The sequence below is a fragment of the Pinus tabuliformis genome, chromosome 3_2 (genome assembly GCF_031772625.1).
Source record: "Pinus tabuliformis cultivar Carrire ecotype Pingquan chromosome 3_2, CPIR1, whole genome shotgun sequence".
NCBI lineage: Eukaryota > Viridiplantae > Streptophyta > Pinopsida > Pinales > Pinaceae > Pinus > Pinus tabuliformis.
Window position 1 is genome coordinate 918,434,482 of NC_142302.1, and position 11,325 is coordinate 918,445,806.

The 11,325-nt window shown below is 40.1% G+C and overlaps 1 pseudogene; it reads left to right on the top strand.

Annotated features, from left to right (window-relative positions):
* Positions 1-2,644: 2,644 nt before the first annotated feature.
* LOC149183616 (benzaldehyde dehydrogenase, mitochondrial-like) lies at positions 2,645-5,490 on the top strand (annotated as a pseudogene).
* The last annotated feature ends 5,835 nt before the right edge of the window (positions 5,491-11,325 follow it).

Consider the following 11,325-nt stretch of genomic DNA (forward strand, 5'->3'; position numbering starts at 1 on the left):
TTAAGAATTGGCATTTTGTTTTGGTAAAACCAAGGACCTCCTTTCAAGATCATGACCTTGCTTTTAGCATTCTCAAAAGGAAGGTTTAAAACCCACATTAAAAAGGGGAGATTTGCACCTTAGCCTTTGCAACCTTTGCCCAAGACAAATTTATCTAATTGACTATTCTAGATATGTTAGGTCTTGGAATTCTAGAGTACCCAATCAATGCCTTTGAGAGGCCAACTCCCAAGCTCCAACTAAAATTTAGTCCTATTGAAGAGGCAACTTGAATAATCCTACTAAAAGGAGACATTTTTCTTTTCTTTTGATTAATTTACAACAAACTTCAATGCCTCTTCTTTCTTATCTTCCTCTTCCATTCCCAAACAAAAAAATCATTAATCTTATATCATAAACACTCTATATAGATAAGCATTGGAATCATTTTCCTCAACTCATGGGGTACCTTTAAACCTCAACCCATGCAAGTGGACCTAAGTCCATGGTAAAACCCGTCACACTCTAATATGGTTCTAATTTTCTCCTCAAAACTAAGGAATACAAAACCTTACAATGCAAAAAACTCAAGCCATCTCAAACTTATGGGCTTTTCCCCTTCATGGAACACATTCTAGCTAGTGCTCATAAAAAATAATGCACTAATACCACTAACACACACCAAAAGTCCAAGGTACTCATAAGATGTGACCCACACCCAAGCGCTTAGACTACACCTTCATAAAATGAACCTTCAACTTTGGATGTTGAAAAATAGTAATATCCTAACCCACTATGGCCTATTTTTTTAGATTTGTGTAAGTCATTCCTTATCAAATCCTTGCACCTCCTTAAAACTCCATGATAAATCTACTTGAATGGCCACCTTCCAAGTTCCAACACTTCCTTTTGCAACACAAAAAAACCACCTATATATGTTGCAACAACCTTGCTAACTTCTTTAGTGGGTTGCACATATATTTAACATTTCTTATTCACCTTGCAAAGTGGTAGTTCAAGGAGAGGGTATCAACTTCAAGCAAGGAATGTTCACTTAGTACCACTACCAAGTTGCCTGCCCAGAACTTGTCAAATGTCTTAATTTAGCTTCACAACTTCTCGTGGTGCATAACGTGCTTGTCTACACCTCTAACTGAGACCACAACCCCCAACCCCTCTAACTATTTCACCTCTTCAACCCTTGTTAGAGTCTTTTTGGATGTGCACTCGTGCCTCAACTAGAACATAACACTAACATCCAAAACCTGCATGCTCATTCCATCTTTATTGCCTTGTTGAAACCACATTATCACACTGCTTCAAATGAAATGTTTAGATCTTAAGGAAAAAATATATTTTTCTTATGACAACCTAAACTATGCGAGTGATGTGGAGAGGACTCCATTTCCTCAAGATAAAAACATTGAGTCTTACAAATCCATTCACACAACAATTTGAATATATTTAACCTAAAGAAGGGTACATACCCTACTCCTTCCAAATTTGTCATATAACTTTTAAGAAACTAACACACGTTTTTAATTATTAAATCTTTACTATAGACTCTCTTTTGTTTACACCCACCTAATATGCAAGAACACTTAAATATTTTCAATACAAACAAAGTAAGAGCAAATGTTTCTTTCTTACACTTAAATATTTTCAATACAAAAAACTTGTTTCCTTCTAATAACATTCAAATTCCAATAATATAATATATGTACCTCCATAAATTTTGATAACCAAATAATATTCAAATTTTCCAAAAATACAATACATCTGTCTCCATAAACTTTAACAACAAGATGGTTACATAAAAAAGGTAATCTTAAAATTAAATTATTTTTAGGATGATCTTTAAAACCCAACCAAAAACACGCATGAAGGCGATGGTTTAACAAATGAAACTGAAATACTTAGTATGAAAGTGAAAATGGACTCTAGTTTATCAAGTGAAAATGGACTCTAGTTTATCAAATGAAACTAAAAACTTAGAGCGAAAGTGAAAATGGGCGCTACTTTATCAAATGAAACTAAAACCTTAAAACTTAACACAAAAGTGAAAATGGGCGCTACTTTATCAAATGAAACTAAAAACTTAGCGCTAGTTTATCAAATGAAACTAAAAACCTCCCCTTCATTATGATCTTACCTGAGTTTGAGTTATGGAGGAAAATTTTGGCATATTTAAAAAAAATTAAGCGTTAATTTTGCTTTACAAAACCCCTCCCAACCCCAATCTTCTTTTAATGTTCTAGAGCAGGTAGTGTGTGTTCACTTTTCAACAAGCAGGAGTGAAAACTAGATTGAAGAGATCAAAGGCTGGAGTGAAAACTAGATTGAAGAGATTTATGAATGAGGGTTTTACCGGTAGCGAACCCCATCCGATCTTCAGTTCGTTGACGGTGCCAAGGTATGTTTCATATTTAACTTCACTGCATTTCCCTCATTTTCATTTCCCCCATTTTCAGTCTTTCACGCAGAGAGGAGTACAAACATCTTAGGTCTCTGGTTCAACATCCACTATTTTTTGCAATTCACACTTGTATGTTTAGGCTTTAATCTCTGTGCTGCATTTTTTTTACTATTTGCAGGCATGGCATTGGCATTTGATGAGTTTGAAAGGCCACTTATCATATTGAAGGAACAAGTGTAGAAAATCCGAATGAGAGACTTAAGTGCAGAAAATCCGAATGAGAGACTTAGATGTTCAGAAGGCCAACATTGCAGTGGTCAGGGCCATCGCGAGAATCCTTTGCACCTCACTCCGCTCCGTGCTCCAGAGCCCCTATCTTCACTTCTAGCTCGAGTAGTCCTATTGGTTGGTACAAGGTCACCTGCGGTTGGATTGGCAACTTCATCACAAGAAGCATCCATAAATAATACTCTGATTCCAAGTTTAGGAACAACTGCAAGTGCTCTGGAAGAACCTATAGCACCACCTATCCCAGTAAAGTATACACACCTTCTTATCGATGGAAAATTTGTTAATGCGGCTTCTTGAAAAACATTTCCTAGATTGGATCCCAGAACAGGAGATTTGATTGTCAATGTGGCTGAAGGTGATGTAGAAGACGTGGACAGGGTTGTAAGGGCTGCACGAAAATCCTTTGACGAGGGCCCATGGCCGAAAATGACTGCTTATGAGAGATCGTGTTCGCTGACTTGCTTGAAAAGCATAATGATGAGATTGCAGCCTTGGAAACACGGGACAATGGGAAGCCTTATGAACAAGCAGCCTTGGTTGAAGCGCCAACGATAATGCAGCTATTTCGTTACTATGTATGGTGGGCAGATAAAATACATGGTCTTACAATTCCAGTTGATGGACCTTATCAGTGAAACATTACATGAGCCTATTCGAGTTGCAGGTCAAATCATCCCTTGGAATTTTCCACTACTTATGTTTGCTTGGAATTTTCCATTAACAACTCTTTATGCAACAAAACTTTTCCATGAGGCTGGACTGCCTCGAGGAGTTCTGACTATCATTTCGGGATACGGTCCAACTGCAGGAGGTGCAGTTGCAAGGCACATGGATATTGAGAAGGTTGCTTTTACAGGTTCAACTGCTACTGGTCAATTAGTGCTAGAGTTAGCTTCCAAGAGCAACCTTAAGCCAGTGACATTGGAACTTGGAGGAAAGTCCCCTTTTATTGTATTCGAAGATGCTGATGTCGATCAAGCCGTTGAGCTCACTTTGCATTATTTTTCAATCAAGTAAGGAGTTGAATCTCTCAAGTATTTAATCTGCATGGCACTCAATATTGTAAAATGTTAATCAAGCCGCTGCTCTTTCTGCAGGGTCAATGCTGTTGTTCACGAACCTTTGTACATTTTTGTAGAAAAAGCAAAAGCTTGTCAGGTTGTCGGTGATCCGTTTAGAAAAGGTGTTGAGCAAGGTCCTCAGGTATGGTGTTTTTTGGTCATCACTTAAGCATTGAATACCTATATTAATGCAAAAGTAGAGAAAACAGAGAAAAGTTGCTTGTCTGCATGTAACTAATAGGCAACTGAAAGCATGATAATCAAAAGCCTGATGCATAAATGGGTCTTTTTGAATAAGAAAGTCAGCTTCTTATTTGTGCTTTGAGGGGTATCATGGTTCACTGCAAAAAGAGAAATATAGGTCACTACACTTGAGAAGGATGCTCATTGTCTGAAAATGTTCTAGGAAATGCTATCTTGTGAAGAAAATGTTGAGCACTTTGATGTATAATTGCTGGTGGTCCCTGTCACACAAGTTTCTTGGTCTATTTATAAGTTCACTGTTGCAGGACTGGTAGATTAACTCTTAAATTGAGACCTTGGCTGGTCCTTTGTCCTTGAATTTGCATTGCACTTGCACCATGTTAATGCCCATCAAAAACATTTTGTCATTCTCTACTACGTTCTCCAGTTGGTAATTGACAAAGCTCGGTTTGTGAAGTCCTCCTTCCATAAATGCCAAAAGAATGACTACTTTACTACTAGCATGTTGGGAAGTATTGAGCTATTCAACGGATGTTTTGCTTGTAGAAAGTATTCTTTTTTAAATATGAAGTGTCATCATGTTCTCGGTGGCCTTATTTTGATATTGTTGAGAATTTCTTTTGAAATGCCGCTGATTGACCAAGATCAGTTTAACAAGGTTATGAGTTATATCAAGGCTGGGAGGGAGAGTGGTGCAAAACTTGTAACGGGGGGTGACCAAATTGGTACCAAGGGCTTCTATATTATGCCTACCATTTTCTTAGAAGTTAAGGCATGGGAATAACATTTTGGGGATAACTGCAATTCTGCAAATCTTTCCCCAATTAGTTATGGAAATGCTTACTTTTTACTGGTTTGGTTCTTCTTTTCCACTCTAAACTAGATTTTAACTCTCAAAGATGACTGAAATCCACACATATTCGAGATGACATTATTATGGATTTGTTTGCTACTACCTTTAACTGGTGGAACTAGACACAAGTAATAGGAGTGAGGGTATTGTCAGTTCGAGCACAAATTTTCCTTTACTGCTTAACATGAATGGGGTTGCAGTACTTATCTCACCTCTATTTATGTGACAAAAATAGGATGATATGGCTATAGCTACTGACGAAATATTTGGTCCAGTACAGTCAATTATAAAATTCAAGTAAGTATAGATGATGGCTGAATTGATTCCGAAGATATTGATTTCACAATGTCTGTTTGAATTTTGATTTAAGAACTATATTTTTGGTGGATACTATTTGCTGCTATCTTGAACAGAACTATAGACAAAGTAATAAAGCGGTTAAATGCTACTCATTATGGGTTGGTAGTAGGAGTGTTTACAAAGAATATAGAGACCGTGAACACTCTTACTCGGGCATTATGTGTCAGAATAGTTTGGGTTAATTGCTTTGACATTTTTGATGTTGGTATACCTTTTAGTGGCATAAAATGAGTGGCACTGGAAGAGAGAAGGATATCTATAGTCTCAATAACTACTAACAGATTAAAGCCGTTGTCTCTCCTTTAAACAATCCACCATGTTTGTAGGCTGTTAGTTCCTACAAATGGTTCTATTGTGTGGGGGAACATATCCAGTTCGTGATGGTCTTATCAAGTCAATGTAATTTGAATTTAGATTTCTCTGTCAATAATAATGTATATGACCTTCAGATAGGTGTGATGCTCTTGTTTTCTTGTGAACCTGCAGAGTCGTGTCTCTATAAGATTCTATAGTTTCAAAATTTGGAACTCAATTATCATGGCCATATCAAATGTGAAATGAAGGGTGTCATAGTGTTGTTGGGAAAAGTATCTACTCAGAACGCCCCTATCCCACTCTAAGGTGTGACAGTGCCTTAGCAACAAACAAGGAAAACTACTTGCGTATTCTTCTTTATGAAATGTAAACAAAGAGGAAGGATGAACTAACCTGTGTCTTGCGCTAGTTTGTTGATCCAATCGCTCTCCTCTTTGACAGCTTCCAGCTACCTGCTCCCTTACTTGCCCAGCTTCACCAAGTTCCTGCAAGATCACAGAAGAGGAAAACTACACAAAGACATAGATTTACATTCATAAATAGCTTAGGATCAGATTTAAGCTAAACATGAAAATATAACAAAACATCATTGATACACAAGCATGTAGGAGAAACTCAAATAGTTTTATTGATATAATAAGAAGATCCAGGAGGAGATACAACCAAGTGAGTCCCGATCCAGCATCTACCTCCCAACAAAGGAATCCTTTCCTCACCTCCAACAAAGCATAAATCACCCAATGCACTAATCTCAATCTCAAAACCAACACCAATTCTTTGCAAAGTACAAAATTCCAGCCTCTGGATCTCTGGGATGAGGGATCCATATTTAGATGTAAGCAGAGAGGGTGAGTCAGCTTATGTTTTGACTTGTGGCTTCTCTCTGTCAGTTCTTGCTTCCACTTGGAGACTGAGAGTCTCTTGCTCATCCTTGGTCGAACTCAGTGAGGCAAGTGTCATTGAGGAAGATTCTGGAAGCTTCCATTGTCTTTCCACCTCGTGAAATGACACTGCCATTTGGCATTTCCCGCTTAGCACACCCTGGTAGTGCATTTAGGTGCATTGCAACGCACCTAGCTAGTGTACTGTGGTGCTATGCAACACGGGTAGCTAGTGGAGCAGCTGAAATGATCCTGATTTGACTGATTCTGAGTAGTTTCTGGTGGAGAACTTCCGGGAGAAGATGTAATTGGTTCACCTTGTTCCTCTAGGGGTAGGAACAAAACTTTTAGGGACTTTGGATCCCTTGGATTATGGACATTTCATGCTTAGAGCTGTAAGGCACAAAAATGTCTATAACAATTGCCCCCTAAAGTATGAGGTCATTTATCGGGTGAAATGCTTTATTAGGAGGATCCGAAGTTCTTTCAATGCTGGGAGGAGACCTGTAATAAGATACAATACAATACATTATTTTCATACTGTTTTCATGATCTAGCTGAGGCGGGAATTCCCATGCTCAGCTTTATAAATTCATTTTTATATACATAGGACAGACAATCGTCTGATGGTAGACTGATGATTCTGATGAAGTCATCATCCTTTTGGTAGGATGATTATTTGTGCTGCAATGCTATACATGTCAATGTCTTTATTTTTCCTGAATATATATCACAGCACGGATGGATGAAACTAGATCTGGGGTCTTCAATCTCGTCCGATCTTCACTCGAAGTACAAGTCGATCCATGTGAGAAATTTCTTGAAGTCGAACATGGAAAGACATCGCTTGATTACCAGTCAATGATGTAAACTGTTAACAAGCGCGAGAGGAATCACCGATAAGGATGATGACCCTCAAGGTACTACAGTACAATTTACGTGATGTGAATAAAGGACTTGGCGTCAAACACCACGCACAATCTTTCGGTCGAAGGTCATTGATGTATACCTGTCGCCGGAAGTGAGAAACTTGCCATTGAGGCATGCAAGCTTCAAAGTACTGAATGGGGTGTTCCTAGATCAACTTCTTGGATAATGAGCTGATGTCGACAAGAAGCGATCCGTCAAAGGAGGGCCTTGATGAATCCCACATCAATGACACGGAACGGAGCAAATGATTTTGATGGAGGTGAAAATGATCTGATGATATATGGTTCAGGATGGCAGTCATGAAGGAATGAAGTATAATGTATGGTAGTGGATGGGACACGGGTGACTTCTCTGGATGACTTCTCTTGAAAATGTCGGCGAAACTTATATGATGGATTGGTAGCATTTACCCCAAATGTGGATGGTATGGCAAGACCATGGTGATGTGACTGGTGAATGAAACAACCCAACCCGACTCAGGCACGAAGTGGAAGTGTCATGTTCAAGAGCGACTTGCTACCAATAAAGATTCTTTGAGTTCTTCCCAATTTTTCCCCAGTCATTGCTGACCAGTACCTCTTTATTTTTGTCAAGCTTGAGGAGGATAACATATGCTTGTTCTATAATTTTCCCTTCGGGCAAACCCATCGCTATGTTTTAACTAGCCTAGCGATAGTGAAATTCGTTCTCGTCTAAAGACAAGTTTGTCGCTATTAATGTTTTTAACGAGTTTAAAGACAAAGATAACTCGGTCCTTTTCATTTTTAGAGAGTCTGAAAAGGTACATAAAGGTAACTCTGAAATTCCTTTTTCGTCATCTAATCCGTTAAGTCCAAAAAAGTATAAAACAATACAGAAGGGATGAATTTTCGATAGTTTTAATGAGCCGAACAAAACAAGTGCTCGATCTTTTTGTGCAATAATCCCTCAGGTCCAAAAAGATTAAAATGTAGAGGAGGGATAGCTCTTCCGGTTGCTTTAATGAGCTGGAAGGCCAAAACTCGGCAATCTTTTCATATTTTATGAGTCATATGAAAAGAGCTTAAAGAAGACTAGTCTTTTGAGGAACGAGTGATAAAATGGGTAGCAGCTGATTCCAGGTAAGGGTTGGAATTTTCCAAGCATGGCAGTGTCACAAGGATGGCTAGTGAACTCACTCTTCGCAGTTGTTCCTCAAAATGGGTAAATAATCGAATGGAGGTGAATGATCGGCCAATGGAAAAGTGGAGGTGACGGTGCAAACATGACCAAGGCTTTAATGGCTGATAATGTTACATTCACGGTGGTTATTTACCGGAGGATAGTTCATTTTTTAACGAGCTTAAACGCGGATTGAAACACTTGCTCGGTCTTATGTTTATTTTTTAACGAGCATGAACTATGTGCTAAAACTGCTCAATTAATCCAGTCATATGATAAGAATGTCTCATATAAGATGCCATTTTTTATGGAGCTTGCGTCTTACAAAGCTTTGCCCCGCATCCTTTCTTTATGCAAGTTAGGTGACGACTAATCCTACGAGTTTAAAGGGTTAGCCTACAGGTTTAAAGGGAGGACCTAAAAATTTAAAAAATAAATAGCCACCCCTTGCTTGCACTCCAAAAGGTTTGCATGCCCCCAGGTATAAAATACGATTTCAAGGTTACCCCTCAATTTGCAGACAAAACATTTGTCCTATTAGGAAAGGCCTACCTCTTTCAGGTTACCAAAGATTGTCTCATTCGCGTTACAAATGAGATACTTCCTCGGCGATGTCTACCGAGATAAACAAAGGTGAGCGACAATGAGCGCAACACACATAACTTTGACAAGAGAATCTTATTCTAGAATAACCCCTCTTCCACTGATGGACGGGGTACAAACTAGTCATATTCTCCCCTGGAAACCTACCCTATACCCGAAGTTTTCCTGCCGAAGTAGACCAAGACGCATGCCCCCTGGGTTCCAGTCATATCCCTCCGAATTACTCACGCTCATCGGGAGGACGGACTGTGGGTTGAGACATTTCTTGCGTGAAGAGACCATTTAGGGATGGTATATGACTATTTGCGATGCGTGATTCGGGAAATGAAAGCTGGTCCACGAGCTTGACCACTCTTCCTTCATGCGGAAAACACATTACTCTAAAGAGTGAGGAGATGATGGCTCCCATGTAATAAATATAGTCTCATCCAAGGAGTAGGTTATAATCGAAGGGTCCTTGAACAACCATTACGTTCATTTGAATTGTCTTCCCTTTCAATGTTATGGGCACATTGGGGAGGATCCCTAAAGGTCGACTCGTTCCTTTATCGAAGCCTATCAGATTTCTCATCTCAGGCAAAAGCGATGGCGAACCAAGCGCTTTCCAAGAAATAGAGGAAAGGATACTCACAGAAGCCCCCTCATCTATGATGGTACCAGCCATGACCATTCTATATATTTGGACGATAATTCTGAATGGTATGCTCGCTGGTAAACGGGGTCTGCCTAGTTGATTCCAGTCGAAGGAGACAACTAGGTTGCTTGGAGGTGGGACCGCGTAGACGGCCGGGTACGGCTCTGACGAAATTCCTTCCTGAGATAAAGGAATGGGTAGGTTGCCCCCGTGTTCGTCAGAGTCTGTGTTGATGAAGAGAATTTGGACGGTGTCATCCTTGTTCTCTACAGTGACTGTGTCATTCGAAGATAAAACCTCTTAAGGCAAGACCGGGTCAACTGTCGCCTCGACCTTTTGACTTTCGTCAGGTATGGATTCAGTTGGTTCATCTTCAATGACAGGCGCTTCAGCTGACCACTTGAGCGGGCCAGCTGGATTCTCAAGTAACGAAGGACTCGGCAAGACTTTTTTATATCCATGAGGAAGTCGTAATGGTGAAACCGGATGATCATCCAAAACTCTTTTAGCTTCGTCTAAGAAGGGACAATGGTGGATGACATATTCACCTTCGCACAGTTTACAGGGAGATCTAGCTCTCCCTTTTTGTCCTAGGACTTCGCTTTTGCTAGTTGACGGTGTGCTTTCAACTTGGCCATCAGAGGTTGACAACACCGAATTGTGCAAACGGGGAGACCAGTCCCTTAGTATCCGAGGGATGCAAGGACAATCTCTGTGAAAGTGGTCTCCCTTGCAAATGACACATGGCGATTTAGGCCTGGTTAGTGCAGTGTGTGGATTTTCGTTAGATGACACTCGTTTGCCCCCATTCGCTTTTGGCTCCTTCTTCTTCTTCTCTTTCTTCTTCTTTTCCTTCTTCTCCTTAGGAACTTGACTTTTGGCTTTACCAGCCCCATCAAGCGAAGAGGAAGGAGGAGAGGAAGAATTAGAAGATGTAGAAGGTTGGTGGGTAACTCTGGACTGGTCTAACTGTTGATTCGATTGTTCAGGAATAGTGGTGTTCTGAACGACATTGGTTGAGAAGAGCCAGACTAGCAAGCCAATTGTCAGTCCTGGAAGCGACAAGGTGGCCATATGGGGTGCACCAACATCTCCCCAAGAGGAGAAGGGACTAGTATTTCCACCAAGGGGAATTCCTTGGTTGGTAGACTCCATTTTCTCAGCCTAAGATCAACGTAGGAAAAGGGTATGAATATTCCGTTTTAAAATAAATTTTACGACGCTTGGACACAACTTGTTTTTTCAATTTTAAAGAGTCGAGAAAAAACAAAAGATGACTCTAGTCTCCTTCGATTTTTAATGAGCCTGAAGTGACAAGTGCTCAGATGGACCTTTTCCGTTAAGGAGTCTGAAAAGGAACGAAAGGGACTGCTCTGGAGATCTAGGTAGAGGGTGTGCCAAACCAATCACAAAACTGCAGAATACGTTTTATGGTACGGCAGTCAATCTTCCCGAATGTTGTGTTCGGTGCATTGCGATCAGTAGGGAGGCCAACACGGCTTCCTATGGATAAAAGGTTTTAAGCCTATAGGGGTCTCCCAATATATACTCGATGGTACGTGGGAGCACAATCCGTACTGGCACTTATCGTCTCACAGTGAAGGAATCACCCAACCACAGTGAGGACAACAGTTACCAGGCTTTACGACACCGGAACA